Source organism: Schistocerca cancellata, chromosome 10 (genome assembly GCF_023864275.1).
Source record: "Schistocerca cancellata isolate TAMUIC-IGC-003103 chromosome 10, iqSchCanc2.1, whole genome shotgun sequence".
NCBI lineage: Eukaryota > Metazoa > Arthropoda > Insecta > Orthoptera > Acrididae > Schistocerca > Schistocerca cancellata.
Genome location: NC_064635.1, coordinates 75,905,838 through 75,933,757, shown reverse-complemented (window position 1 = coordinate 75,933,757; position 27,920 = coordinate 75,905,838). Strand labels below are relative to the sequence as shown.

Sequence of the window (27,920 nt, the reverse complement as noted above, 5' to 3'; positions counted from 1 at the left end):
CAGAATGGCGTATTGTATCACAGCCGTCCACAATACGAGCACGAAGAGTCTCTACATTTGCTACCGGGGTTGCGTAGACAAGAGCTTTCAAATGCCCCCATAAACGAAAGTCAAGAGGGTTGAGGTCAGGAGAGCGTGGAAGCCATGGAATTGGTCCGCCTCTACCAATCCATCGGTCACCGAATCTGTTGTTGAGAAGCGTACGAACACTTCGACTGAAATGTGCGGGAGCTCCATCGAGCATGAACCACATGTTGTGTCGTACTTGTAAAGGCACATGTTCTAGCAGCACAGGTAGAGTATCCCGTATGAAATCGTGATAACGCGCTCCATTGAGCGTAGGTGGAAGAACATGGGGCCCAATCAAGACATCACCAACAATGCCTGCCAAAACGTTCACAGAAAATCTGTGCTGATGACGTGATTGCACAATTGAGTGCGGATTCTCGTCAGCCCACACATGTTGATTGTGAAAATTTACAATTTGATCATGTTGGAATGAAGTCTCATCCGTAAAGAGAACATTTGCACTGAAATGAGGATTGACACATTGTTGGATGAACCATTCGCATAAGTGTACCCGTGGAGGCCAATCAGCTGCTGATAGTGCCTGCACACGCTGTACATGGTACGGAAACAACTGGTTCTCCCGTAGCACTCTCCATACAGTGACGTGGTCAACATTACCTTGTACAGCAGCAACTTCTCTGACGCTGACATTAGGGTTGTCGTCAACTGCACGAAGAATTGCCTCGTCCATTGCAGGTGTCCTCGTCGTTCTAGGTCTTCCCCAGTCGCGAGTCATAGGCTGGAATGTTCCGTGTTCCCTAAGACGCCTATCAATTGCTTCTAATCTCTTGCTGTCGGGACACCTTCGTTCTGGAAATCTGTCTCGATACAAACGTACCGCGCCACGGCTATTGCCCCGTGCTAATCCATACATCAAATGGGCATCTGCCAACTCCGCATTTGTAAACATTGCACTGACTGCAAAACCACGTTCGTGATGAACACTAACCTGTTGATGCTACGTACTGATGTGCTTGATGCTAGTACTGTAGAGCAATGAGTCGCATGACAACACAAGCACAGAGGTCAACATTACCTTCCTTCAATTGGGCCAACTGGCGGTGAATCGAGGAAGTACAGTACATACTGACGAAACTAAAATGAGCTCTAACATGGAAATTAAACGTTTCCGGACACATGTCCACATAACATCTTTTCTTTATTTGTGTGTGAGGAATGTTTCCTGAAAATTTGGCCGTACCTTTTTGTAACACACTGTAGATGTTTTATGAAAGTCACTTCATTAACTTGTTTAAATTAAGAAAACATAACAATTTAATTTTTAAGGCAAAAATGAAAAATCAAATCCTCTTTATATGGACTATGTTCATCGTTTTATACCACAGAGCTAGATAAGTATCGTAGAAACATGAAAAACATTTTCACAGCATCGAGCACATCATAAAATGCTATATTTTTACATTTGCTACTGTACCATTATAATATGAACCCAACAGAACTGATAAGGAGCCAAGCTGCAGGATTTGGCCCGAGAAGTAACAAGACTGTTCAGCTGCCAGACATACTGGAACAAACGCACGCAGCTTTTTGACGCGTCACTGTCGAACGCTGGCGGGATATAGAACGGCTCGTCATGAAAGAAGAAGCGAAAATGCTGCGCTTGGTTGGCCTCGTGGATTCTGTTGTTGATAGGCTCGTTAAGAACGTAGCGGGTCACACTTCCAGAACTGAAATGTATTTCTCGGATTCGGATAAGGAAGCTAAGAGATTACCATACGACTGACTGGAAGTAATACCTTCAGTGGCTTCAATACTCAACTATACGGTGAAATCCTTCAATACTCTCTTACACTACGCACAGCTTACGCAGAAAAATTACCCTGTGGTTAAGTCAGGAGTTTTCATCGTTCTTGTTTTTAATTACAATAATACATTCGCTAAAAACGATAACGTGTTGTGGTTTTCGTCTAGTCGTCTAAGGAGCGTATTGTGGGATTTCAGTCTGCATAACAATTAAATGACATTCGTAGCCGCATTATTCCTCTGGTCTCTTTTTACGTGTGAACTGCAGCTGGCCACGTCACTGCAGGCTGGCTGTACCAGCTGACAGAGCCGGCCGGAGTGGCCGTGCGGTTCAAGGCGCTACAGTCTGGAACCGAGCGACCGCAACGGTCGCAGGTTCGAATCCTGCCTCGGGCATGTATGTGTGTGATGTCCTTAGGTTAGTTAGGTTTAAGCAGTTCTAAGTTCCAGGTGACTGATGATCTCAGAAGTTAAATCGCTTAGAGCTCAGAGCCATTTGAACCATTTGACCGGACAGAGCTGACCAAGTTAAACGCGCCGGTAAAGCTGCTGTCCCGTAATATCGAAAAATCGATGTTAGCGTAACGCACAGCACAAAAATCGTATCTTTATTATCGTACTTGACAGTACTCGAGACAGCTTGGCTGCAGTCCCACGTGAAACGGAAATCCAATGAGGTTCCAGCAAACGCGCAAGAATACGTAATGCAATGTTTACATCAGGTTTATTCTCATGATGAACGGATTATAGTGGCAATGTTGGCAACGTTACAAAACATAATACACACGTAGAAGTATGCAGAGAAACAGTAAGCATTGCTGTACGAAAAAGTGTGATGTGTAAAACATACAAAATGCGTACTTCTGCAAAGCAGCGGAATATTAGACTAGAGGTGTCAGTGTCTAATGAAGGAACAAACCAAAGATATACTAGCAGACGGCATTTCTTGATGTAGGCGGGAAACCGAGCAGAAATTACCGTAAGTAAGAACCAACAAATTGATAACGAACTGTTTTTCGATCTTAAAAACAAGTCATACGGTAAATACACTACTGGCCATTAAAATTGCTACACCACGAAGATGCTGTGCTACAGACGCGAAATTTAACCAACAAGAAGTAGATGCCGTGATATGCAAATGATTAGCTTTTCAGAGCATTCATACAAGGTTGGCGCCGGCGGCGACACCTACTACCTGCTGACATGAGGAAAGTTTCCAAGCGATTTCTGATACACAAACAGCAGTTGACCGGCGTTGCATGGTCAAACGTTGTGATGCCTCGTGTAAGGAAGAGAAATGCGTACCATCACGTTTCCGACTTTGATAAAGGTCGGATTGTAGCCTATCGCCATTGCGGTTTATCGTATCGCGACATTTCTGCTCGCGTTGGTCGAGATCCAATGACCGTTAGCAGAATATGGAATCGGTGGGTTCAGGAGGGTAGTACGGAACGCCGTGCTGGATCCCAACGGCCTCGTATCGCTAGCAGTCGAGATGACAGGCATCTTATCCGCATGGCTGTAACGGATCGTGCAGCCACGTCTCGATCCCTGAGTCAACAAATGGGGACGTTTTCAAGAAACAACCATCTGGACGAACAGTTCGACGACGTTTGCAGCAGCATGAAGTATCAGCTCGGAGACCGTGGCAGCGGTTACCCTTGACGCTGCAGCACAGTCAGGAGCGCCTGCGATGGTGTACTCAACGACGAACCTGGGTGCACGGATAGCAAAACGTCATTTTTCGGATGAATCCAGGTTCTGTTTACAGCATCGTGATGGTCGCATCAGTGTTTGGCGACATCGCGGTGAACGCACATTGGAAGAGTGTATTCGTCATCGCCATACTGGTGTATCACCCGACGTGATGGTATGGGGTGCTATTGGTTACACTTCTCGGTCACCTCTTGTCCGCATTGACGGCACTTTGAACAGTGGACGTTACATTTCAGATGTGTTACGACCCGTGGCTCTACCCTTCATTCGATACCTGCGAAACCCTACATTTCAGCAGGATAATGCACGACCGCGTGTAGCAGGTCCTGTACTGCCCTTTCTGGATACAGAAAATGATCGACTGCCGCCCTGGCCAGCACATTCTCCAGATCTCTCACCAATTGAAAACGTCTGGTCAATGGTGGCCGAGCAATTGGCTCGTCACAATACACCAGTCACTACTCTTGATGAACTGTGGTATCGTGTTGAAGATGCATGGGCAGCTGTAGCTGTACACGCCATCCAAGCTCTGTTTGACTCAATGCCCAGTCGTATCAAGGCCGTTATTACGGCCAGAGGTGGTTGTTCTGGGTACTGATTTCTCAGGATTTATGCTCCCAAATGCGTGAAAATGTAATCACATGTCAGTTCTAGTATATTTGTCCAATGGATACCCGTTTATCATCTGCATTTCTTCTTGGTGTTGCAATTTTAATGGCCAGTAGTGTATCTTTAATTAGAGACTACTGCTGATGCTTTACGTCAGTAAACTGACCCGCGCCTGGTGAGGGAAACGCGCACTTTATTGTAGTTGTAACGACGGAACAAAAATACCCACTGGAATCAGTCATAAATAATGTGGAATACTGAAAATCGATTTTTTTGCTGCCGCTGGGTTCCGTTAGTTGCGCAACATGGAAGTGGATGAGACCGGTTAGGTGTTTAGCGATATACGTAGTGGCAGCAGCCAGAGCTGTGTGAGTGTGCAGTGGTGGGAGCGGCGGCGACGTCTCTGAGGCGCGCGCCGCGTCCGGAACCCACACAGCGCTCTGACGTCTGCTCTCAATGGCCTTAATGGGCCGCGGCGCGTGCAAAGACGTCGCTCGTTCTGCTGACGAGCCGCTGATGGCCGCTTCCCGCGTCGCCGCCGCCGATGCAGATTCCACACGAGCTTCTGCTGACGCGAGCTCGCCACCGCCGCAGCTAGTGTGGCCGGATCGAATTCCCACAAAGTCGGAACCTAGGGACTTGTGATCTATCAAATCATGTACACAAGAACCTAAAACTCGGGACACAAAAAAAAGGAAAGAAGAGACTTCAAACGTCCCCTTAGAAAAATTATACATGACTGTGCTTAAACTGACACACAATATTTTTTTAAGCGCAACGCAATCTGACTTTCAACAATCCCTACAAAACAATGGCCCTGACTAGCATTAACCTATACCTTTCACAATTCACTTACCTCACAAAAATCTTCGTTACTAGAACTACTGCAATACAGCGAGCGCCACTACTGCCAGCTAAATAAAAGATTCAAACTACTGAAGGCACTAACTACTGATAGGCATAGTTAGCAAATGAAAGATTTTGATAGAGAACAAACAATGTATTTACCTTAATAGTGTTGAAAAGTCATAATATACATAGCAGTTCATGACATCCAGTCTTACAAATTTCAAAACTCCGCCATTTCTCTCCCCACATCCACCACTGCTGGCGGCTCACCTCCAACTGCGCAACGCTACGCGCTGTTAACATCCAGCTGCCGCTGCCCAACACTACAATGGCAGACAACAATGCAAACTAGCCACAGACTGCACACAGCACAGCCAGTGATTTTCATACAGAGCGCTACGTGGCGTTACCAATAAGAAAACCTAAACATCCTACTTATAGACTGAACGGTGAATTTACTTTCAAAATCTTTTCTTGAAGAATTTACTTTATTTACTAGCGATTCATCAAGAACATTAACATATTTAATCACACTAGGTGAGCGTGGATTTAGTTGCCAGGAAGTAACTGATGAAAATGAAATTACCTTTAACAAATGGGAATTTTATTCATAAAAGCCTTTTCAAAAACAGATTTAAAATTGATAAGCAGAAAAGCACCCTCGAAATATCAAGTTACAATTTTATTTAGAGGCAGAAAGAACAATATTAACAGTACTAGCCTTCGGGCTGAGAAGCTTGCCTGCTCCCTCTCAACACGGCCGTAGTCACGACCGCTCACAGCAATCTCTGAAAGACTGCACTGGTGCAAATCTGCAACACACGAGATTACTTTAAACTAAAAATTTTAACAACTTACACGAACACATTAACTATGCACCCCGTAAGAGGGATGGAAATGGTACAAACACTCACACTAAGAAATTATTTGCCACCGAAAGTGCAATTTGCTTTTAAAAGGACTCTTACGGTGGAAGGGTGGCAACTTTATAAAAATGACTATTTAAATAAAACCCATGAAATTCAGACTTACATAAAATGTGCAACATGCTCTACATTACACATATACAGCCTCACAAGATGATAGGCAAGACAAAAACATATTTCAGGAATGCGGCCCTTACACCTTAATTCTATAAATTCGTTAACACCGAATCCGACAAAAATGACAGAGGCAGCTATTAACGTATGGCAGGTTGACAGGGGGCTTACTGAACAACCCGAACCGCAGATTGCTCTAACCCTCCCCAACTCCACAAGGGAAAAACGGACCACCCAATTCACAAATAACCACCTTCCCGCGGGTGGGCAAACGGAGAAGAATGGTGGGACGACCCCAAAACAAATCGGCTGGTGACCTCACCAAGAAAACAAGTAGAATTTAACAAGTATATGAGGACCACGGTTCAATCCCGCGTCCGGCCATCCTGATTTAGGTTTTCCGTGATTTCCCTAAATCGCTTCAGGCAAATGCCGGGATGGTTCCTTTGAGAGGGCACGGCCGACTTCCTTCCCCAACCTTCCCTGACCCGATGAGGCCGATGACCTCGGAGTTTGGTCTCCTCCCCCTAAATCAACCAACCAACAAGTATATGAAACAACATACCTCCAGTCACTTAACTTCTAATAAACTGCGATTTCTGGCGAAGACCTGGCGCAGCACCCCCAACGCTCTCCCGAACCGTCCGCTGCCAGCCGCTTCAACGGACGCAGGAAGGCACGCCGATCTCCCGTCGCCGATCTCCCGTCGCAGCTCGCCCCGGCCAGCCCGATGTCGTGGTTTCACTGCTGTTGCTCTCGTGTCGACCGCGAAGCCACTACCCCTTTCTATACGCCGCGGCCCACTGGACTCACGTGGCGACCTCACATGCGCCGACGCTCAAGGCGGACAAATCTCGTGTCTCAGTGCGCGACCGACCAACCGACCGATCCAACCGCCAACCGCCAATGACCGTTGCCCGAGCAACTCGAGCAGACTGGCGGCCTAACGCGCAGACTCAGATCCAGGAACTCAGCCCCGACTGGGCGACCACTAGCTGAGTTCTGTTACTGGCGGAGTGGCAAGACTCTCATTTTCTGGCTTAAAGTTTGATTCAAACGACAGACATACTCGCACTCCTACGACAGACAGACACTAACTGCCGCACAAATGCGAACGAGAGACAGACCAGCAACTGGTGACGCGAGACTGACCTAGCCACACTCCTACTGACCAACTGCCGAGATGATAGCACCCCTTAAATGCACGTGAACAGGGAACCTTTTCGCTTTCCCACCAGACACCAAAGCTGCGATTGCCACAGCGGCGCCACCGCCAGAAACGGAGGGCGACTGCTTCACACAACGCGCTGCTGCGCGCTCTTCAAACAGCAATTTTTTTTTACCACGGCTCAGAGACATAAATTTTGAGTCATTAGGTAAGTACAATGAAGAGCCAAATAAACTGGTACTCCTGCCTAATATCGTCTACAGCCATGGCGAGGGCTCAGAAATGCCGTAACACGACATGACATGGACTCGACTGTTGTCTTAAGTAGTGCTGGAGGGAACTGACACATTGAATCCTGTAGGGCTGTCCTCAAATCCATAAGAGTACGAGGTGGTGGGGATCTCTTCTGAACAGCACGTTGCAAGACATTCCAGATAAGCTCAATAATGTTCATGTCTGGGGAGTTTGGTGGCCAGCGGAAGTGTTTAAACTCAGAAGAGTGTTCCTGAAGCCACTCTGTAGCAATTCTGGAATGGCTGCTGGAATGGCCTCAGTCCGTCGGAACGCACATTGGACATGAATGGATGTTGGTGATCAGGTAAGATGCTTACGTACGTGTCACTTGTCAGAGTCGTATCTAGACCTATCAGGGGTCCCATATCAGTCCAACTGCACACGCCCCACGCCATTACAGAGCCTCCACCAGCTTCAACAATCCCCTGCTGACATCCAGGGTCCATGGATTCATGAGGTTGTCTCCACACCCGAACACGTTCATCCGCTCGATACAATTTGAAACGAGAATCATCCGATCAGGCAACATGTTTCCAATCATCAACAATCCAACGGCGGTGTTGACGAAGCGTAAATCGTTGTGTCGTGCAGTCATCAAGGGTACACGAACCTGCCGAAAGCCCATATCGAAGATGCTCCATTGAATCATTCGCACGCTGCCACTTGTTGATGGCCCAGCATTGAAATTTGCAGCAATTTGTGGAACGGTTGCCCTTGTGTCACGTTGAATGTTCCCTTCAGTCGTCGTTGGTCCCGTTCTTTCAGGATGTTTTTCCGGCCTCTGCGCTGTCGGAGGTTTGATTCTTTACGCCATTCATGATATTCAGCGTATACTCGTGAAATGGTCACACGGGAAAATCTCCACTTCATCGCTACCTCATAGAGACTGTGTCCCATCGCTCGTACGCCGACTTTAACACCACGTTCAAACTGAGTTAAATCTTTATAACCTGTCATTGTAACAGTAGTAACCGATCTAACAACTGTCACAGACATTTGTTTTTTTGTATAGGCCTTGCCGACCGCAACGCTGTATTCTGCCAGTTTACATATCCCTGTACTTGAATACACATGCCTATACCAGGCTCTTTGAGGTGAAAATTACCGAACTATCAGTTTAACAAGTCACGGCTGCAAAATACTAACACGAATTCTTTACAGGCGAATGGAAAAACTGATAGAAGCCGACCTCGGGGAAGATCAGTTCGGATTCCGTAGAAATGTTGGAACACGCGAGGCAATACTCACTCTACGACTTATCTTAGATTAAGGAAAGACAAACCTACGTTTCTAGCATTTGTAGGTTTAGAGAAAGCTTTTGACAATATCGACTGGAATATTCTCTTTCAAATTCTGAGGATGGCAGGGGTCAAATACAGGGAGCGACAGGCTATTTACAATTTGTGCAGAAACTAGATGGCAGTTATAAGAGTCGAGGGGCACGAAAGGGAAGCAGTGGTTGCGGAGGGAGTAAGAAAGGGTTGTAGCCTATCCCTGATGTTATTCAATCTGTATATTGAGCAAGCAGTAAAGAAAACGAAAGAAAAATTCCGGATAGGAATTAAAATCCATGGAGAAGAAATAAAAACTTTGAGGTTTGCCGACGACATTGTAATTCTGTCAGAGACAGCAGAGAACCTGGAAGAGCAGTTGAATGGAATGGACAGTGTCTTGAAAGTAGGATATAAGATGAACATCAACAAAAATAAAACGAGGATAATGGAATGTAGTCGAATTAATGCTGAGTGAATTAGATTAGGAAATGAGACAAAGTAGTAGATGAGGTTTGCTATTTGGGGAGCAAAATAACTGATGATGGTCGAAGTAGAGAGGATTTAAAATGTAGACTGGCAATGGCAAGGAAAGCGTTTCTGAAGAAGAGAAATTTGTTAACATCGAGTATAGATTTAAGTGTCAGGAAGTCATTTCTGAAAGTATTGGTATGGAGTGTAGCCATGTATGGAAGTGAAACATGGACGGTAAATAGTTTGGACAAGAAGAGAATAGAATCTTTCGAAATGTGGTGCTACAGAAGAATGCTTAAGATTAGATGGGTAGGCCACATAACTAATGAGGAGGTATTGAATAGGATTGGAGAGAAGAGGAGTTTGTGGCACAACTTGACTAGAAGAGGGGATCGGTTGGTAGTACATGTTCTGAGGCATCAAGGGATCACCAATTTAGTATTGGAGGTCAGCGTGGAGGGTAAAAATCGTAGAGCAAGAGATGAATGTACTAAGCAGATTCAGAAGGATATAGGTTACTGTAGGTACTTCGAGATGAAGTTTGCACAGGATAGGGTAGCATGGAGAGCTGCATCAAACCAGTCTCCAGAGTGAAGACCTCAACAACAACAACAACAACAACATGTAGGGCAGGAGTTCCCAAACTTTTCCTCTGACTGAACACTTTAAAAATCCTGGCACTTTTATGGAACACTTTGCTTATTTTGCAGGTTAATATTCTAAAAAATGAGAAGAACCTGTTTTATTCAGTGATTTATGCCATTTTAACTAGTAACTAATAATATAGGAACCATAATAAAATTTTAAAAAATATTTGGTAGTGTCAAAGTGCTCAAAAAACTGCCATGTTTTAATAGTTTTTCGTGGAGCGCTTATTCAATTCTCACGGAACACCAGTGCTCCGCGGAACACAACACAGTCTGGGGAACCCTGATATAGGGTGTCCATTCTAAGGCTCATCAGGCGCATTTTCACCGGTGTTTCGGCAGATATTTCCAATTTCGTTTTTGCAATGTGTAGACGGTGGCAGCCCAAACAAATACTGCTCATCACATCTTTCAAACGACGCCCATTGTCGATGGAATAAAACACGAAGAATAGCCAGTACTCTAGCAATGACAGCACCGCCATGGCCCACACTGACTGCTACCGCAATGCAGCAGCGCTTCTCAGTCGCTGCTAGAGTACTCGTTATTCTTCGTGTTTTACTGTCCCTGTCAATACGTATCGACTAATGAACCTGGCCATGCGTCATATTTGCTTAATACGAGGATCATTCAATAATTAAAGAGACAAATTGGTCTGGAGAAAAAAGTGATTATTTTAACAAAACAATACTTTTTCTAGTTTTCAACATAATGCCCATGAACGCTTATGCATTTGTTCCAACGTGTACAAGCTTTTTTATTCTGGTTGCAAAGAACTCTTTATCTCGTCCTCAGTGTCCTGGAACCTCTTCCCACGTAATGCCTCCTTCAGTGCACCAAACAAATGGAAATCACTAGGTGCTAAATTAGGACTGTAAGGGGGATGAGGCAGTACTTCCCAGCCCACTTTGTCGATGGTTTTACGAGTTAGTTGAGCAATATGAGGATGTGCATTGTCTTGCTGGAGAATCACACCTCTCCTCTGAGATCCACGACGTCTCTCTCTCATGGCTGGCTTTATCTTGTTTAAAAGCGAATCCGATTAGTATTGGCTGTTCATTGTACGCTGCTCTTCGAGATAATCACAAAAAAAATTGGACTTTCAGCATCCCAAAACACCGTCAACATGACCTTTCCTGCTGATGCTTGCGTTTTGAATTTTTTCTTGACAGGTGAGTTGGTGTGCTTCCACTCCATGCTTTGTCTTTTTGATTCTGGCTCATAATAGAGAACCCAAGTCTCTCAAAAGCAAAAATTTTGTTGAGGAAGTGCTCACCTTGTCTTTCATAACGTTCCTTTAGCTTTGTGCGCACTCTCAACCTTGTTTCCTTGTGTAGCCGCGTCAAGTCCTTTGGGACCCATCTTGCACATGTTTTGTGCTACTTCAGCTTGTTACGGATAATGTTATGAACTGTACCAGTGCTAACTTGAACCTTATCAACTATCATTTCCACAGTCACGAGACGGTCTGCACGACTTTCAAGTGAGAGAGCTGAAATTGTAACTGGTCTGCCAGAACGGTGTTCGTCAGTCACTGAGTCGCGACCATTTTTGAACTGCTCTACCCACTTGTAAGAATTTCCACCATTCATACAGCCTTCACCATAAACTTTAGGCATTCTACAGTATATATTCATTGGTTTCTCGTCTTCAGCAAGTTAAAAACGAATAACTGAACGTTGTTCAACTAATGTGGACGTTTCAAGCGGACTCGCCATCTTGAAATATAGTTTTGAGGTTATAAGCAAAACAATGTTCATACATCAGCTGATCAGGGCTCACCCAGTGATGTCAATTTAAACCCATAAAAGTACCAAACTTGCCCTACAAACAGTTTTTTTTCCACACCAATTTGTCTCTTTAATTATTGAATGACCTTCGCATATATGAGAATTGGGTGTAAATCCTAATTTCCCCCTCCTCCCCCTCTTTCTGTCCACCACCTCCTCCCCCTCTCTCTGTCCTACTCCTCCTCTTCCCTACCTTTCTCCACCTCTTCCTCCCCCTCCATATCAACCCCAACCGCTTCTCTCCGCCTGTGACTGACCTTTAGGGTTTTTTTTATTGGTATTGCCAACGACAGATTGGTTGGGAACTGCAGACGTTTAAAATGAATGGGTGAATCGGTTGGTATCATTGGTACATAGGGTATGAGAGAATCCTCTCCTGTCGCTAGTCTGTGAGGATAATAGCTTCAATGACAGTATTTCCCATAGCTTTAATCTGGGAATGGGTAGGAGTACATTCGAACGATTAAGACTCGTAGTAGTATTTTAATAATAAGCCGATAAGCCATAAATAAAACTTTCCTCTTTTCTATTAAAATCGACTGCGAGGAAGAAAACAAAACAGCACTTAGCTGTGTATACAAGTTTTGGTTAAAATTACGTATAATCAGAAACAATATATATGGGACACACAGCTTGCCTAACGATTTAAGTGCCGGACTATCGCAATTAAAACCGACTGCGAGAAAGAAAACAAAAACACACATTTTCACAGCAGAGCATTTTTACTCTCGCAATTTGTTTTAACTGGAAACCTATACATTATTGTTTAAAAAAATACAGTCTATGTCCGTCTGAATGTTTATTAGAGTAACGTGTAAAATTTGAAGTAAGTCGGCGAAGAACGTTTCGTAATTTTTGGTTAAATCTTTTCCCTAAATTTTGGGGACAGACATACGCTATATATTTCGCAAAGTTTTGAACATGGCTGCTTGGTTCAGTGACCGTTTATAAACTAAAATTGAAACAAATGAGCCCTCGGGCACAATTTTTTAGTCTTATTAACCAGGTTTCAACACTTCAAAGAGTGCCTTCATCAGAATTTAGACATATCAAGTGGTCTATAACATAATTACAAATTTATGGGAAGAAAAATTTTTTGTATAAGAAAGTGTAAGTACTTACTAACAATACCAGACAGTATTTACATGTCACGTATAAAATAAATAACAGGCCTGAAGGGCTTCAGTCACAAAATATTTAAAAGGAATGTGTGAAGGCGAGCGTCTAAGGGCTGCTCATACCTGTCTGTACAGCCGCGGGTTGCAGCGGTCTGAGGCTCCCGCGTTAACATGTGCGGCAGGTGAACATGACATTGCAGCGAGAGCGCCACTTAGTAGCCGCAGGTACAACTTGGCTACTTAAGATTCAAATGTAGACAGGCTAAAATTATAATGAATATTGTTCGGTACGTAATTTAAAAGGCAATATTTTGTTTAACAGTGAAAGATAAAGTAACATTTTGTCTACGTCAGATCTTAGAAGTACAGTTTGAAGCATAAAAACGTCATTATAGAAAATACAGAAAGGGCTTAATGACACAGCTTGTAGAAAACAATATAACATGAAATACAGCCAATAAACCTTTTAATAAACGAAAAATTATGAGATGACGTACATGGAAGAAGAAAAAAAAAACATTTCGGTGAACTGCACGAGGAGACCCGAAATTAAATGCTTTAAACCGTTGAAGAAATTTTTGTTACGCAACTGCAGCTGCTCATTGAGAATGAGACTGTAATTTCGAGAAATATGTTTAAAAATCTCTAATTCTTCAATAATATCTAGTCTACGGGCTTTCTTCTCGGTGTGCAAGATGTTGATATCGGAAATAGCTCTCGGCACGTGACCTGTAATCAGAAGATGGTTATGCAATATATTTCTTATGCATACAGCATATGTCTGTCCCCAACTGTTTATTAGGACTGTTTATAAGCTTATTGTGTAGAAACTTAAGGTAAATCGGTCAAGAACTTTGCGAGATTATTGCTAATAAATTTTCCCCTGTGTACTTATGTCTGTCCAAACGTTCATTAGAGCATCATTTAAATATTTGAAGTAAGTCAGTCAAGAACGTTTCGAAATTTTTGACAATGTTTGCTAACAATGGTTCTCCTTTAAATAGTATAGGTATACTTATATACCATATATATTTAAAAATATAGTTTACGCCTGTCCAAACGTTTGCTGGAGTATCACGAAAAAATTTGAAGTAAATCGGTCAAGAACTTTCTAGTGTTTTGCTAACTACGTTTCACCCTGTCATATACACCACATATATTTAAAAATGTATGCCATGTCCGTCAGAACTTTGAATAACTATGTCAATAACTTTTGGAGATATGTATCTGGTAACAACGTTAAACAACGACTTATCTTGGTACAGTATTACAGATATACGGTAAATACTAAAACATAGGTAGCATATGTCTGTCCGAACATTTATTTCAGGATCGCGTTAAAACTTGAAGTAAGTTGGCCAAGAACTTTTCGAGATTTTTTGCAACAACTTTAAACAACGACTTTCTTTATACAGCAGTATACAGAAACAAGTATCGCAGTAGACTAATCTGGCACCGTTCTGCTTTCAAAGTGATTTTTCTTCATTTGATGATGCAGAAAATAAATCATAATATACATTAAATGTGTTCTATCGCGGAAACCATTCGGAATAGGGCATATGTGGAAAAGAAGTTTTTTGCTTCAACTGATCGTTTCTGTCATATCTCTGAATATTAATCATTCCCCTTAGGACACCCTTTATATACACCACATTAGCCCAAAATAGTATACTTGAGACACATTAAGAGTTCCAACATTCATGGCATTTATCGTTCTGCCATGTAACAGAGCAAGAAATTCATTGTTGCATGCATCTTTCCACATGTGCAGTATAAAGAAAGATTGCAAATTTTTGCAAAAAAACGATTGGATTTTTCATTAGATTCCTGACATGTTTGACTCATATTGTCGTTTACAGAAAAGCTCTGTATCCTATGACTACAATATTGACGAAATCAACGAATCACAATATGAATCAGCGAACTCTTACTGATACTTGGGTGTAACAATCCCTGAAGTTCACAGTTTTTCGTTGCTGAACGTTTAAGGCAAGCTGCCAATCCTTACACTATTTCGTAATCTTAGCAGGATCTGACTGAATATTTGAACAGAGTTTTTTTAAGAAATTTCTTCTTTGTGGATAACTGAAACATCTGCAGGAAGTCTGGGGTTACCTACTGTTTATATTTTCAGGCACGTCATTAATATATTAGGGAAACCGGAAAGTAATGTCGTTTCCGCGCATGACGATATTAGTTTGTTATTTATTATCTCATTGTGTACATAGTGTTGCCAAAGACATTTTAAGGTTATAGCGACTTTTTTAATCATAAATAATTAAATATTAAATTTTTTTGCTATTTATGGTAAAATGGCCAGTCAAATATCAGAAGAGGTACATATCCGTCACCGTATGCTTTTTGCATTTCGCAGTTGCTACCAAAAACGTTTGTGATGTTTATTCAAGTGCATTAGACATTCAGTAATGCCAAAGATGGTTTTCCATATTCGTAACCGGTAATTTTTATCTGTACGATTTTGATCGCATCAGGAAGACCAATTTTAGACAATGACATGTTGAGGAAGTGGAAGTAAATATGTGTCACGCACCCAAGGAACTGTCAAACAATACTAAACAACCTTGGTCGACCATCTAAGGACATTTTCAGCTAATTGGTAAAGACAAATAAGACTAAAAAATCCAGTATATGCAAGTTATTGCTTCAGCGGGACAATGAAGAAACGTTTTTTGATCGCTTGATAAACGGAGCTGAAAAATGTGTCCTCTGAAAAACACAAAATGCAGTGACTCACGGTACGAATCGCCTTGATGTACAGGTTTACACCACAATAAGGTGATTTTATGTGTTCGGCGGAGTATTCTCAGGGTCATTCATGTTGAAATGCTGAAACCTGGACAGACTTCGAATGCAAGCCTTTACTGTGACAACTTTATAGTGTAAATCAGTGTTTAATTGAATAGTGCCCAGTGATTGTCATCAGAAACGGCGTTTTCTACAACACTATAAAGCAAGGCCGCACTGTGCAAGACGAACCCTGGAAACAAATCAGTGAACTGGGGGGGGGGGGGGGGGGGGGGAAGGGGGGGAGGTTTGGCCTCAACCACCACACTCGTCCGATATTGCACCATCGGATTTCCGTTTTTCTGATCGCTACAATCATTTTTAAGTGTCGAAAAATGTGAAAATTTGGATACTGTCCAAAATTCCATGACCCGATATTTTGCTCAAAAAACCAATTGACTTTTATCGATTCGGCGATGAAAATTTGCATACTATATGGCAAAAGTTGTTCATATAGAGGGTGATTACATCACTCATTAGAAACAAAAACGTATTTACAGTTTATCTGTCTGAATTTAAAGCAAAAAATATATATTAGTTTCCGGTTCCCCAATAATAAACAGCAAGCGTCCCAACACCCTTCCCTGGGGTATGCCTAAAGTTACTTCTACTTCTGTCTGTGACACTCCACCAAGCAAACACATGTTGCGTCCTCCCTACTAATGAAGCCTCAGATTTGTTTTGATACCCCATACTATCGTATTTTCATTAATAAGCTTTTCTGCCTTTTGGAAGTCATGAAATACTGCATCTACGTGGCTGCCATGATGCTTGAATTTCAGGATGACATGTAGGGAAATCGCACGTTGGGTTCCAAGTGGCAGATGGTTTCGGAATCCATGCTGGTTGGCGCGGAGGATGTCGTAATTACGTCTTTACATCTGAGCTCAGAATACGTTCTAAGATTCTACAACAGCCGACTGCGAAAGTTATTGGACGTTAATTTCGTGGATAATGTTTGTTATTCTTCATGAAGGCGGATGAGATCTGTGTTTTCTCCCAACTAATAGACTTTTTTAAAATTTATTGAGGGATAATTAAAAGAGAGACTTGCTCATCACAAAATTTCGTATAGAATCTCACAAGAATTCAGTTGGGCTCTGTCTGGCACTTTCTTCAATTTTGACAGTTTGAGTTGTTTCTCATTGCCACTAACACTAATATATATGTCACCCATCTTCGCAGTGATGCGAATTTAAACTAAAGCAGCGCTCCTGAATTTTCAGTTGTAAAGAAACATTCGAAAACAGTGGTTAGCATGTCTACTTTTTGTTTGCTGCCTTCAATTTCAGTTCCAATGTCATCCTTAATTACAAGCAGATCAGAGCAGAGATAATTATTAGTTGTTTACATTTCCTATAGATGATTTCAACTTTTTTTTTTATATAGAAATGATGTGGAACGTGTCGATTCACAGGATATATGTACACAGTTACTTTTAACGTTAATGAACGTATTATTTTTCAGGGCTACTCATGAAATTACACTTTAGAACTAGTTTTTTTTTTTTTTGCAAACTACCAATTTTGAAATAAAAATCAATCTATGTAACAGAAGAAGTTGTCCAAAAGAGATGATTTTATCTTAGATTTTAAACTTGCATTCTTACGTGTCAGACGTTTTTTGTTATTAGAAAAATGAAAATTACTTATTGATGTATATTACACACATTTTTGAGCCATTGAGAGGTTTAATAACCGAAACAACGGTTAATTTATTTCTTCTAGCGTTGTAGGTATCGGCGTCAGTGTTGTTCTCAAAATGTGATGGAATGTTTATGACGAATTTCATTAGCACGCGCACGCACGCACACCACACAATATATATATATATATATATATATATATATATATATATATATATATATATATATATATATATATATATAATTATTATTTTTACTGCTTGCTCTAAGTCTTTCTTCCTAAGCGATGACTTACCACAGGATGTCCATCAGACAGGACTGACCGGAAAGCTGTGAAATCTCTCAGGAGGTTGATTTGTTTGTTTCATCTACATCTACATATATACTCCGCAAGCCACCAAATAGTGTGTGGCGGAGGGCACTTTACGTGCCACTGACATTGCCTTCCTTTCCTGTTCCAGTAGCGTATGGTTCGCGAGAAGAACGGCTGCCGGAAAGCCTCCGCGCCCTAGAATCTCTCTAATTTTACATTCCTGATCTCCTCGGGAGGTATAAGTAGGGGGAAGCAATATATTCGATACCTCATCCAGAAACGCACCCTCTCGAAACCTTGACAGCAAGCTACACCGCGATGCAGAGCGCCTCTCTTGCAGAGTCTGCCACTTGAGTTTGCTAAACATCTCCGTAACGCCATTACGCTTACCAAATAACCCTGTGAAGAAACGCGCCGCTCTTCTTTGGATCTCTATCTCCTCTGTCAACCCGACCTGGTAAGGATCCCATACTGATGAGCAATACTCAAGTATACGTCGAACGAGTGTTTTGTAAGCCACCTCCTTTGTTGATGGACTACATTTTCTAAGGAATCTCCCAATGAATCTCAACCTGGCACCCGCTTTACCAACAATTAATTTTATATAATCATTCCACTTCAAATCGTTCCGTACGCATACTCCAAGATATTTTACAGAAGTAACTGCTACCAGTGTTTGTTCCGCTTTCATATAATCATACAATAAATGATTCTTCTTTTTATGCATTCGCAATACATTACATTTGTTTACGTTAAGGGTCAGTTGCCACTCCCTGCACCAAGTGCCTATCCGCTGCAGATCTTCCAAGATTAGCAGTTATGTAAGAGCAAAAGAACCTGAACTTAATCGTTCGAGCACCTCAGTAATACACTGCTTCCAGTTCAAGTACTCTGCAATGTGTACACCCAAAACTTTGCATCATTCTACTCTGTTTACTGACTCCTCCTCCTGTGCTATTTAATTGCTGGTATTACTATATTTGTTGTGCAGAACTGAATAAAGAGTGTTTTGCCAAAATTTAGTCAGAGTTCATTTTCAGAGAACCAGTTGCTAATGTTTTGGAAAACATGATTAACAATGTCTTGTAATGCTCTCTCTCTCTTTCTCTCTCTAATGGGATTTAGTTTAACGCTAGAATCGTCTGCAAAAGTAGGTACACATATTGTTTGACGTATAAGGAATAGGAGTGGACCTAAAATTTAACCCTGTGGGATTCGCTTCGTAGTTTCTCCCCAAGGTTGTTTGAATTATTCAGCTACATTTTTGCGTTCTGTTTGTTAAGTACGATGGAAACCAGTTGTTTGTAGAAGCATCAGTTGCACAAAACTTGCGTTTTTCTACTAGCAACACGATCTGCGCAATCTAACGACTTGGAAAGATCACCAAGATATTCGAATAGTAATGAGAGGTGGTCAGCCTATTCAGTCTGTGGTGACCCCTAGTAGCGACAGTAGAGGATGGTGCGCAGTTTGCTGCGAATGCGCGGACGAAGTCGCGTGACTGGGGTCTGTAACGAGGAAAGAATGCGGCAGCCATTATGTTGTTGACGCGCCAGGGGAAAACGTGCCGTCTGCTGGGGACGAGAGGTGATTTGTGCTGCGGTGGAAGGCGCGCGCGGCTGCACTCCGCTCCTTATGTAAGGCGCCACAGCGGGCGGGGAGCGACGAATCGCGTGATGAATGTCTGTCGAGACTTCGCAACTCAGCAGCACGTCTTCTGCTAGTTCTGGTAGCCATCACTCCCAAGTCTGGTCTGACGTAGCCCTTAACGCCAGTCTATCTTGCTGAAGTCTTTCCATTTCTATGTTAATTTCTGTAATCTACATCCACATGAACCTGTCTACTGCTGCTACGGACAACGACAGACTTTGAAGACAAAGATGTCAGAAAGTTGATTAGGTTTTCCTTTGAAACTTCCTGGCAAATTAAAACTGTGTGCCGGACCGAGACTCGAACTCGGGACCTTTGCCTTTCGCGGGCAAGTGTTTTTAGGAGTGCTAGTTCTGCAAGGTTCGCAGGTGAGCTTCTGTAAAGACTGGAAGGTAGGAGACGAGGTACTGGCAGAAGTACAGCTGTGAGGACGGGGTATGAGTCGTGCTTGGGTAGCTCAGTTGGTAGAGCACTTGCCCGCGGAAGGCAAAGGTCCCGAGTTCGAGTCTCGGTCCGGCAAACAGTTTTAATCTGCCAGGAAGTTCACTCACTGATAACTTATCATATTTTGAATTATTTCTCCGTTGAGGAAGAAAGTGTTCTACAAAACATTCTCGGACTGCTTACCGCGCCAGTTCAGGGGAAGCCACTAGCTTTTGACGATTACCTCCGTCGACTTCGTCAGGAACAACTGACTGTAAAAACTGCTACTGTGGTGATTGATCGGTAGTTACGTAATGATGTCGCGGACGATGTCGACGTCTTCGCTGACGACGACATCGCCCCCGTAGTAGCGTAAAAATTGCGACGGATATCTCTGCCTCTTCTCTGCATCGATACGTCGCTTCCGTTCACCGCTACACAAGTAACGGGTAAGACGAACTCTAGATTGCGGTTTATTGGTAGAATCCTGAAGCGATGCAGTCCTTCAACAAAGGAAATAGCTTACAATACGTTAGTTCGTCCGGTCTTCGAGTATTGTTCCTCTGTATGGGACCCTTACCAGTTGGGTCTCATTCAAGAGATTGAGAAGGTCGAAGGAAGAGCGGCAAGATTCGTAACTGGTACATTTAGCCATCGCGAGAGCGTTACAAATCTCATAGAAAGTTTGAAGTGGGACACACTTGCAGATAGATGACGCGCTAAACAGAAGGGGCTGCTCACTAAATTCTGAAATCCAATTTTCGCCGAGGATGTAGAGCATATATTATTACCACCAACTTTCAAATCGCGTAATCATCATCATTCAAAGAGCTCGTACTGAGGCGTTCAGACAGGCGTTTTTCCCTTGCACGATCCGCGAGTGGAACAGGGAGGGGGGAATATGACTTTGGCGTGAATTGTGCCCTCCGCCACACACCGCCTGGTGGCTAGCGGAGTATATATGTAGATGTAGATAAGACTACAAAGTCCGCCAGAAAAATGTATACACACCTTTAAAAAAAAAAAGGAACGAAAAGTGTTTATTTTACATTTCAAAAAATGGTTCAGATGGCTCTTAGCACTATGGGGCTTAACATCTGAGATCATCAGTCCCCTAGACTTAGAACTACTTAAACCTAACCAACCTAAGGACGTCACACACATCCATACCCGAGGCAGGATTCGAACCTGCGACGGTAGCGGTCGCGCGGTTCCGGACTGAAGCGCCTAGAACCGCTCGTCCGCAACGGCCGACTATTTTACATTTAATAATTGATCACACATGTTGTATAACCTTCAGTTCAGCACATGGTTACTTTAAACGTTCAAAATGTTCACCGTTGGCGGCTATGCACAGAACAGAACGACGAGCGGTCGCCGCAATTACGTCAGTCAGTGATACAGAGGAAATCGCTGCACATGTCGCTGTAATCTCCTGGCGAAGTTCCTCCAGCGTGCGTGGCTTACGTCGATAGGCGTTATCTTTCACAGTAGTCCACAAGTAAAAGTCCATAGGCGACCGTGGAGGGAACTCACTGGGCCCTCTTCGTCCCATCTAATGCCCCGGAAAATTGTCATCCACGAAAGCTCGTGCGGCTAGGTGGTAGTGTGGTGGCGCCCCGTCCTGTATGTAGAAGACCTCTTCATCAGCTTCTTGAAAGTGGCGGGTTTGGACTGAACAAAGGTGGGGAATTTGTACGTACGCTGATAATCGCACAGTTGAGCGCCCCACAAACCAAATGGTTCAAATGGCTCTGAGCACTATGGGACTTAACAGCTATGGTCATCAGCCCCCTAGAACTTAGAACTACTTAAACCTAACTAACCTAAAGACATCATACACGTCCATGTTCGAGGCAGGATTCGAACCTGCGACCGCAGCGGTCGCGCGGCTCCAGACTGAAGCGCCTAGAACCGCTGGGCCACCCAGCCATCACGAGGCAGAGAAAATCCCTGACCCCGCCGGGAATCGAACCCAGGGACCCGGGCGCGGGAAGCGAGAACGCTACCACACGACCATGAGCTGCGGACCCCACAAACCAAAGATCATCAGCATCATCATCATATTCTTCATCAGTTGCATAAAGCGCAAGTATACCTGGCATAACTGATTTGCATAACATTTCCAGATACACTTCTCCAGTGACAGTAGCATCAAAGAAAAACGGTCCTACTAAGCCCCTGGCTGATATAGTCCACACCACACATTAACCGCTGGTAGATTGACCGCTTTATCCACACAAACATGCGGATTTTCCGGTGCCCAGTAAACGTAGTTATGAAGATTCACGGTTACATTAGCTTTAAATTATGCCTCGCCACTCCCCACTACCTTCTTCACAAACTGTTCGTCATCAGTTACTATTCGCTGATACCATTCGCAAAATTGCATTCGGCGGTCAGGATCGTCATCATTAATCGCATGCAGTAATCGTGAAATGTAAACTTTCCACTTTGAAGCTTTCAGAATTCTTCGTACACTGCTAACTCCCACTTCACGTGCACATTGCGTGGCAGACTTCGGTGGAGAATTAACAAACGTTTCCAACACGAGAGCCGACGAAGCAGGGCTTGTAGCTGTACGCTGTCTTCCTGATCTTCCTTTGTGAATATCACAAATCGTTCCAAGCAATTCAAACTTGACAATGATGCGTTTAATTGCTAGGCGGCTTGGTAGTTCCGTTTCAGACTCCCGCCTCCACTGATGTTGCACTTCAACGGCATTATCAAACCTGAAAAACCACTTCGCAGTACATTTTCGTTGCTCGAATGTCAAGCGTACTCCAGCCATCTTGTTTTCTCAATACCGAGATGAAAGTACTAACATCTGTTGAGCCAAAGACCATACAACAACACATTCGTAACTCATGTCGAACGACAATAACCATATCACTATAGAGCCCAACAGATAGTGTATACAATTTTTTGGAGGACTCTGCATATCCTCTGTTATGGTTGAAGTTCTTCTCGCACAATCCTAATTCTACTGCCTCTTTAATTACGGAATCCCATTATTTAGGAGCCTGGGACAAAACTTTTGTATCGTCAGACAGTATTTTGTGTTTGTAAGGCTGTTCTCAGTAAATGCAGATTCCTCCAGTCCTCGATTTATAATATGCCATTGATGTTATGCGCAGCGGTCTGAAATGGTACGGACTGAATTAAACGTTCCGGCCATTTTGTCTACCACAAGCCGACTTATATCTTAATACCCAGAATTTTCATCATCCAGTCGAGAAGAGAGCAGTTTTAAATTCAAAGAGCAAAAACTGTTTCCAACAGGACCCTTGAATCAAGAAACTAATCATCTGAAGTATGTGTTCAGAAGAACGTCTAAGGCTCACTTGGTTTGTAGTCAGAATTCTCCAAGAAAAGAAAACGTGAAAGTGTTGAATATTCACGTGGTGAGCTTTCTGCGGCGCTACATCCAGCAAAATAGGCGTAGGCCTGGGAAGACGAGGTGTAAGACGTATTTTGCGACCTCCTAAGAAGACGAAGGAGATGCAACGCCCTGTTAAGGTCTCGGCCTCAGGATCCCTGTGATTTACAACATCCCTTGTGCGTGCGGAGGCAGTTACATCACATGGTGGTGTCCACAGGGAAGCACCGTCTCTGGAGGTCACACCAGTAGCAGAACGGAGACCGCTGAATGACCTCCACACGACCAAATCTTATTCATGGAAGGGTTTCCTTACGGACAGACCAAGTGGAGTTATTCTCGAGAAATCAACAACTGTTTCCTAGCTGCAGCTGGTGTTGATTAAAAGACTGGTTTAGTGGAAACTTCTTCTGGACCTTGAAACTGCTGGAGAGTGCTCATGTAATGGATGGCTTTCCCGGCGAACCTGTTTTGTTCTCTCGGCTCATTGCTTGCGAGCTGGTAGAGTTTTACAAGTCGTTTAGGTTTCATGCAACTTGTATAAGGGGCGTTCAGAAAGAAAAGAACCGGAAGCATAATTACAGAAACCAGTACCTGTATGTTGTATTGACCCTGGCTGTTGAGACACTTGTCCCACTGTGACACAAGGCGGTGAATGGCTGTCTCATAAAATCCCCGGGGCTGCGATGTTAACGAGTTCCGCACGTACAGCTGGACGTCGTCGACCGAGGTGCATCGCTTGCCCCCCAGAGCCTTTTTAAGGGGACCAAAAATGGCGTGATCACAGGGAGTTGGGTCCAGACTGTATGGAGGGAGGCTGAGAACCTCTCATTTGAATCTGAAGGAGTGCCGCGACTGTATTGGCCGTATCAGGCTTTGCATTGTCATGGAGCAGAGTTTGCTGGTCGTGTTGATTTGATCGTTTGGCGAAGGATGGTCAAGGTTTGCGAGCAACGCTGGGCATTCACTGTTGCCCCGTGCTGCAGGAAGTGAATCAGAAAAAATTTGGAAATTTGTGGTAAGAGCCTATGGGACCAAACTGCTGAGGTCATCGGTCCCTAAGCTTACACACTATTTAATATAATTTAAAATAACCTACGGTAAGGGCAACACACACACCTATGCCCGAGGGAGGACTCGAACATCCGATGGGGGCAGCCACGCGGACATTGACAAAGCGCCGTAGACAGAGTGGTTACCCCCCCCCCCCCCCCCCCGGTAGTGTTTTCTTTGAATTAACGAAGGCTTTTGACTGTGTTGACCACAAAATATTACTGGAGAAGTTGGACCGTTATGGAGTAAGGGGAGTAGCTTACAGTTGGTTCGCCTCTTACTTTAAGAACAGAAAGCAGAAGGTAATTCTCCGAAATATTGAGAGTGGTAGTGATGTTCAGTCCCAATGCAGAACTGTTAAGTGGGGCGTTCCCCAAGGGTCGGTGCTGGGGCCACTGCTGTTTCTTATTTATATAAATGATATGCCTTCTAGTATTACAGGTGATTCAAAAATATTTCTGTTTGCTGATGACACCAGCTTGGTAGTGAAGGATCTTGGGTGTAATATTGAAACATTATCAAATAATGTAGTTCATGAAATAAGTTCGTGGCTTGTGGAAAATAATTTGATGCTAAATCACAATAAGACTCAGTTTTTACAGTTTCTAACTCACAATTCAACAAGAACTGATATTTTGATCAGACAGAATGGGCATATTATAAGCGAGACGGAACAGTTCAAGTTCCTAGGCGCTCGGATAGATAGTAAGCTGTTGTGGAAAGCCCATGTTCAGGATCTTGTTCAGAAACTAAATGCTGCTTTATTTACCATCAGAACAGTATCTGAAATAAGTGACAGTTCAACACGCATATTTTGATGCGCTTATGTCATATGGTATTATTTTTTGGGGTAATTTTTCTGACTCAAAAAGGGTATTTTTGGCTCAAAAACGGGCTGTTCGAGCTATATGTGGTGTAAGTTCGAGAACCTCTTGTCGACACCTATTTAATAGTCTGGGAATTCTGACATTGTCCTCACAGTATATATTTTCTTTAATGTCGTTTGTTGCTAGCAATATTAGCTTATTCCTAAGAGTTAGCAGCTTTCACTCAGTTAATACTAGGCAGAAATCAAATCTGCATGTGGAATGCACTTTCTTGACTCTTGTGCAGAAAGGAGTGCACTATTCTGCTGCATCCATTTTCAATAAGCTACCACAAGAACTCAAAAATCTTAGCAGTAGCCCAAACGCTTTTAAGTCTGAACTGAAGAGTTTCCTCGTGGCTCACTCCTTCTATTCTGTCGAGGAGCTCCTGGAAGAGCTGAAAAATTAAGCAAATTCCAGTGTTACATTGTTGATTTTCTTTATTTAAACTTACGAATTGTTGCTTGAATACGTTTCTTGTATTTCATTTTATCTGTTTCTACTATCGTGTTATAATTTCATGTATTGACTCGTTCCATGACCACGGAGACTTCTCCTTAATTTGGTCCCACGGAACAATAAATAAATAAATAAAAATAAATAAATTATGCCTCCGGCTCGTTTCTTTTTGAACGCCTCTTATAATAAACCTATACGTTTCATTTAGGACCTCCTCAGATTTGTTTGCTTAGGGTCGTTTCAAGTACACTGGGCGGGCACACTCTGTAGCACTCTAGCATGTTACTATGGTCCGATTAAAATACTTGACAGTTTACGTCAGTCACTTGCCACTACAGTGTTGCCACATCGGCTGCCGGCTTCCGACACAGGTGACACAAAAAAACACGGCGAGTTACTTCACAAATGCTATTAATGTGTGTAAGTAGGCTGTTTAGGTTTTAATGTCGGTAACGTCACGTAGCGCTCTGTTTGAAAATCACTGGCTGTGCTGTGTGCAGTCTGTGGATGGTTGGCATTGTTGAAATATTCGCTATTGTAGTGCTGGGCTGTTAGATGTGAACAGCGCGCAGCGTTGTGCAGTAGAGTTGGGCAACACGATTCTTTTTCCCGATTCGATTCCTACGATTCAATCTCACGTTGCGAATCGATTCCTACGATTCGTTTACGATTCATTCTAGTCTACGATGGCACGATTCTTACGGAATGCAAAAAGTTCTACATTTTACTCACAGATGGCAGGACATGTCTGAAATTGTCAATGGGGTTAGAATCGAACTGTGTCATGATAATATATGCCATAAATAGTTTATTTATGAGTAAACATGCAAATGATGTGACAAGTGTGATTCTCGATTTATACGTCACGTTTGATTTGATTTCATCTATTGTTTTATTTCAGTATGCCAGGAAAGAGGAGTCGATTTGTGCGAAAGGTGGTGCAAAATTACGTGGTATGCTAGTTTGGTTGTGTGGCTTGAACGTATCTAACTACGGACGTCTGTTTTATAGTAACAAAATCTAGCAGTGAGGCAGACGTGATTTGGTTCATATCATCCTATGTTTTTCTGTGCTAAGATGTCTTTCCAAGTCCACATCACTCTTGCAATTCATAACGCAGCTGACAGCCCTTCCACAAGGCAAATATAGCTTAACTTTCATTTCCTCTAAATATGAAGCATAGGTATTTTGCTTTTAATTTGTCTGAGAACTTGCCACTGGCACAACTATTTACATGAGAAGATGACACTGCCAAGTGTCAGCTTGGTTTTCACGCGTAATATTACGGCCCACGAACTTCGTTTGTTCGTTTCGAGCTTCCTTTGTTGACACGCGTCCTCCACTTGACTGCCATCTGGCGGCCGTAATCATTCGGCACGACTCGGCATGATTCGGAAGTTGCCTTCGAAGCATAGCGTACCAAGAATCGATGAATCGTTGGAACTTGGAATCGTCACGACTCGGAAACACACAATCGTTCTTACGATTCTTTTGAACGACGATTCGTCAGTATCACGATTCGATTCTTACGATTCTTTATTTAGAGTCGTTCAAATGAACGACTCATTCACGAATCGCCACAACTCTATTGTGCAGTTGGAGGTGAGCCGCCAGCAGTGGTTGATGTGGGGAGAGAGATGGCAAAATTTTGAGAGCGGACGATGCGGACGTGTGTCCGCCAGAAAAAGGAAATTTGTAAGACTGGATGTCATGAACAGATATATAGTGGGTGATCAAAAAGTCAGTTTAAATTTGAAATCTTAATAAACCACGGAATAATGCAGACAGAGAGGTAAAAATTGACACACATGCTTGGAATGACATGAGGTTTTATTAGAACAAAAAAAAACCATATTGCTAGACGCGTGAAAGATCTCTAGTGCGCGTCGTTTGGTGATGATCGTGCGCTCAGCCGCCACTTTCGTCATGCTTGGCCTCCCAGGTCCCCAGACCTCAGTCCGTGCGATTATTGGCTTTGGGATTACCTGAAGTCGCAAGTGTATCATGATCGGCCGACATCTCTAAGGATGCTGAAAGACAACATCCGTCGCCAATGCCTCACCATAACTCCGGACATGCTTTACAGTGCTGTTCATAACATTATTCCTTGACTACAGCTATTGTTGAGGAATGATGGTGGACATATTGAGCATTTCCTATAAAGAACATCATCTTTGCTTTGTCTTACTTTGTTATGCTAATTATTGCTATTCTGATCAGATGAAACGCCATCTGTCGGACATTTTTTGAACGTTTGTATTTTTTTGGTTATAATAAAACCTCATGTCATTCCAAGCACGTGTGTCAATTTGTACCTCTCTATCTACATTATTCCGTGATTTATTCAGTTTTCAAATTTATACTGACTTTTTGATCACCTGGTATATTATGACTTTTGAATATTATTAAGGTAAATACATTGTTTGTTCTATATCAAAATCTTTCATTTGCTGACTATGCCTATCAGTAGTTAGTGCCTTCAATAGTTAAAATCTTTTATTTTGCTGGCAGTATTGGC

At 43.0% G+C, this 27,920-nt stretch overlaps 1 non-coding gene across 1 annotated transcript; it reads left to right on the top strand.

Moving 5' to 3' along the window:
- The first annotated feature begins 19,667 nt into the window (after positions 1-19,667).
- On the top strand, positions 19,668-19,742 carry Trnap-cgg (transfer RNA proline (anticodon CGG)). Its single transcript has one exon. It is a non-coding gene; the product is annotated as a tRNA-Pro (tRNA).
- The last annotated feature ends 8,178 nt before the right edge of the window (positions 19,743-27,920 follow it).